Consider the following 4,904-nt stretch of genomic DNA (forward strand, 5'->3'; position numbering starts at 1 on the left):
GGAGTATAGCATTTTAATGTATATAATGCATCATTGGTGCTTTTTTTTTTATTGTGGTGAAATACACATAGCACAAAATTGACCATCAGTGACATTTAGTACACTTACAATGATGTGTAACCATCAACACCATCTAGTTTCAGAACGTTTTCACCCTTCCAAAAGCAGTCACTTCCTATTCTTCACTTATATAACATGTGGCCTTTTGTGACTGGGTTCTTTCACTTAGCATGTTTCCAATCCTCATTCATGTTGTAGCAGGTATCAGTACTTCATTCCTTTTTATGGCCGGGTAAGATTGATTTGTATGTACCACGTACAAATAGTGTGGATAATCCACATTACGTTTATCCATTCAACAGTTAATGGACATTTGGATTATTTTCACCCTTTTGGTTATTGTCATTGTGCTGCTATGAACATCAACATACAAGTATCTCTTTGAGTCCATGTTTTCAAATTTTTGGGTATATTTCTAGGAATGGAATTGCTGAGTCATAATGGGAATTCTATGTTTAGCTTTCTGAGGAACACCCAAGACTGAATTCCACAATAGCTATGCCATTTTACATTCCTACCATCAATGTATGACAGTTCCGATTTCTCCACATCCTTATTAACGCTTGTCATTTTCCATTTTAAAAGTTACTATTATTACAGCTATTTTAGTGGGTGTGAGCTTTACTTTATGGTGGTTTTGACTTGCATTTCCCAAATGGCTAATGACTGTTCAGCATCTTTTCATGTTTGCTTGTTAGCTACTTTTATATCTTCTTTGGTGAAATGTCTATTCAAGCCCTTTGACCATTTTTAATGAGTTCTCTTTTTGTTATTGAGTTGTCATAGCTCTTTATATATTCTGGATACTAGATGCTTATCAACTATATGATTTGCAAATATTTCTTCCATTCTGTAGGTTCTTCTCACTTCCTTCATAGTGTCCTTTGATGTGCAAAAGTTTTTCATTTTGATGAAGCCCAATTTTTCTGTATTTTTCTTTTGTTGATTGTGCTTTTGATGTCATAGGTAAGAAACCATTGCTAAATCCAAGGCCATGAACATTTACCCCTATTTTCTTTTCCTAAGATTTTTATGGTTTTAGCTCTTATATTTAAGTCTTTAATTAATTTTAAGTTAATTTTTATATAATTGAACTTTCTTATAATTTATATTCTTCATATATTCTCAGTGTTAATGCTTTGTTACATGGACAGCAATGACCTTTTAGAATTTATGATTTGTCTTTTTACTTTATTCATAGGGTCTTTTATTGTGTGGAAGTATTATATTTTTTAAAAAGATTTATTTATTTTAGAGAGAGAGGGGGAGAGACACAACACCAGATGGGGGAAGGGCAGAGGATGTGGGAGGGAATCTCAGGCAGACTTCCTGCTGAGCATGGAGCCCAACACTGGGCTTGATCCCAGGACCCTGTGATTTCAACATGAGCCAAAATCAAGAGTTGGAGGGTTAAACAACTGAGTCAACGAGGCGCCCTGTAGGAGTATTACATTTTAATGTATACAATTTATTTTTTTTGGAGGGGGGGATTCTGTTTAAGAAATCTTTCTCTTTCTAAGGTCATAAAATTCCTTGCCCATATTTTAATATTTTCCTTACCTTTAGGTCAACACAAATCACCTAGAATTTATTTTTACATATATCATGAGGTAAGGAATCTCATCTTTTTACCCCACATGGAAAACTAATCATATTAACAATATTTATTGACTTTCCTTCCTAATTTGTAATACTACTTCTGTTGAATACCAAGTTCTGGCTTCTGTTTTGTCTATATCTCTTTGTCACCCAATTTTTATTATTACAGCTTTGTTAGAAGTCTCAGTATCTAATATGTCAAATTCCCTCTCCTGGTTGTTCTTCAAAATTGTCTTGGTGTAGTAGACAAAATAATGTCCCCATGGCTCCCCATGTAAATGTCTCTTTCTAGTCTTCATCCTTCTTGTGTCTGTTCGTTGTCTAACTGCATTGATTAGGCTTCCAGTTCGGCAGAATAAAACCATGATAGTATTTCCTTCTTGTTCTAGTTGACTGGCTTTGTAGTTATGTATAGTTTTTCCCTATTTTGAATAATGAAACAAGTTGCACTGTTCTGGGCATAGCCTGTCCAAACTATGGAGACTAGCTACCTCTTTTATGCTGTCAGTTCTACAAAAATCTTTCTAGAATGAGCCTCCATCTTTGTCCCATTTGTTTTCTTTGGCCCAAAAGACAGCCTTCTTGGGAAAGTTGGTAGGTCACGCTTAACAAACACTGTTTATGGTATAAAGTTAAAAATATCCCCAAAGGGAGCAATAAGCCAAGTAAATCTTAATAACAATATTATCTTTTTCCAGGATTTCTTTTATCAGTCAAGGATATTCAGGATAAATATCTAGAATACTCTTTATCAGGCTTCCACCACTTTCTCAGTGATTTGACTTAACCTGTAGAAGATGATCTGGTGTACTCTTAGAGCAACAAAGGAGTCTGGTCCCAAATTGGAACAAACTGAAGGAGATAAACCCAGCCCCTGTTGGATGTACAGTGAGCTCAGCTGCTGTCCTAAAGAGCTCTGGGAGGAGGTAGGAAACTGAGGGCCCAGCCTTCCCAGGCCAACACAATGAGTCAGCAAACCCACAACAGTGTGTATGAGCTGCAGTGGTGCCTGACCTAACGCCAACATCCTAAGCTTAACTATGGCTGTGGCTCCACTTCCGCTTTCCAAATCTAGAAAAAGTTTCTGTTGTGGCCAACCTGAACCAGAACTGTGCAGAGAGGGAAACTCTGGGAAACATGGTTTTAGCTTAACTACATTAACAATAAAAAGCCACCATAATTGTTGTCTTGCTAGGTAGTAAATATGTTATGTGTATCACATCATGTTGACTGCATACAGAATTTCTTCACTGGACCAAGTATTAAAATTTTTGCTAAAATTCTATGAAGGCTTCACTCGAAAAATAATTCTTATCTTCCAACATTGGACATTGTCCACTATATTTTTCCACAGTCCCTCATAGTTGACAGTTGACTTTTTCTCTTTCTTTATTAGATTAGATAAGAAATGATTTACCATTGTAACTTTCCTCAAATCCTTTCTGGAAGCCATGGGATACAAAAACCAGAACATTTTCTCGAGAATGATTTTCACAGAACTTTCCAAAGAAAAGTTCAAAGAAAAATCCTCTTAACACTTGCATTTCTGAAGAAGAATCTTCTTGCAATCACTTTTTATTTAATGATGTTTGGAAACAATATATATGATCATAATGATCTCTTTACAACTGAAGTACAGCGTCTTTTTTTATGTGTGTATTTGCTAATTTTGTATGTGTGTTTCTTCCTCAGCCAAAGCTACATGCCCTTTTTGCTCCTGTGTCTTGGGTAAAAATTCTTGACTCAAAATAAATAGTCTGAATACAGGACAAAACTCTTGTGGAAGCCTACTAAAAAGTTTTTGGTATACAGTATCTGGCCTACTTCATTATTTATGTCACTTTTGAGATCTTATCTTTCATTCCTTAGAATACTCAAACTACAGCCTCTAGTTTTTAACCCCTGGGGGACTGTTGTTTGGCATAAGAAATAAAGATGCTTATCAGAAACCAGTTTTATTTTATGTTTTGCCTTGAGAAAATCTCATGCAAAATAATGTATCTAAGTATAACACCATTATTTCTGTGTTATAATTTATATTTGGGAACTTTGAAAATGACATTTTGTGACTGGACAAACTGGATTTCCTTATTCCAAGTTCTTGTTGAATTAAGAAGATAGTTTCACAGAGATACATCTGACTGAACCAGTGTTAAGTGTTTTTTATATTTTTCTTAAAAATTGTGTATTTTTTGTAAGATTATTTATAGGGGGATAAACAACTAGCCTCAGGCATGTTTTTCTACCTGTATTCAGTTTCTTTTATAGGTATAGATGATAGTATGATTCCACAGGTATTGGTGTGGTGTGATTTATATTAACATAATTAGGATCTCAGAAGCTATAGTCTGTATAGAATAGGATGAAATTTTTGTAAATTAAAAGAAAACATTTTAAAGGTATGTATTCAGAGGTACATATAGTATATATATGTATACTATACATAGTATATGTATAATATATATGTGTACATATACTATGTGTATACATATATATGTACATATACTATGTGTATACATATATATTATGTAGATTACTATATAGTATAGTGTATACATATATATAATATGTAGATATGCTATATCTACATATACTATATATACTATATGTAGATATACTATATAGTATACTATATATATGTAGAGAAATAACAGGGGCTGGATTAATTTTAGTTGCTCAAACCAGTTTTATCAAAGAGTTACAGACATACAATTGACCATAATATTGAATTAATTTGATTTTCATTGATGTCATGGTAGGACTAAAAGGTCAGGAATAGCTCCCTCTGAGACTTAAAGATGGGTAGGTGTGGACCAGGACAGAGGAGCAGAGGTATTGTAGACTGAGAGGCAACATGAGCCAATGGTGGGTGAAACTGCCAAGTATCTCAGCACTGAGACCAGACACCACAGGTGCCTCAGGTGAGAGGAGGGAGTAAGCAGCCCCAGCCCATCCTGGCTTGCCTTCTAAGGAGCTTGGCTCTTACCCTGGGGATGACAGGGTGCCAGTGATGCCTTAGAAATGAATTGGTTCTGGATAAGAGCTACAGGTTAGACTCCTAGGTCCTAGAGGTGCAATGTTAGAGAGTGGCGTCCTATTTTTGGAAACTTATTCTATAAAAAGAAAAACCTCAATCATGACAACAAACAGAAAAGAAATAACAAAAATATATGCTTTTACAAAAATGTCTTAAGAGCTATGTGGTGAAGGCTACTTTGGGTTTTTTGTTTGTTTGTTTGCTTGCT

The sequence above is a fragment of the Lontra canadensis genome, unplaced genomic scaffold, assembly GCF_010015895.1.
Source record: "Lontra canadensis isolate GAN:19392208 unplaced genomic scaffold, GSC_riverotter_1.0 scaffold42, whole genome shotgun sequence".
NCBI lineage: Eukaryota > Metazoa > Chordata > Mammalia > Carnivora > Mustelidae > Lontra > Lontra canadensis.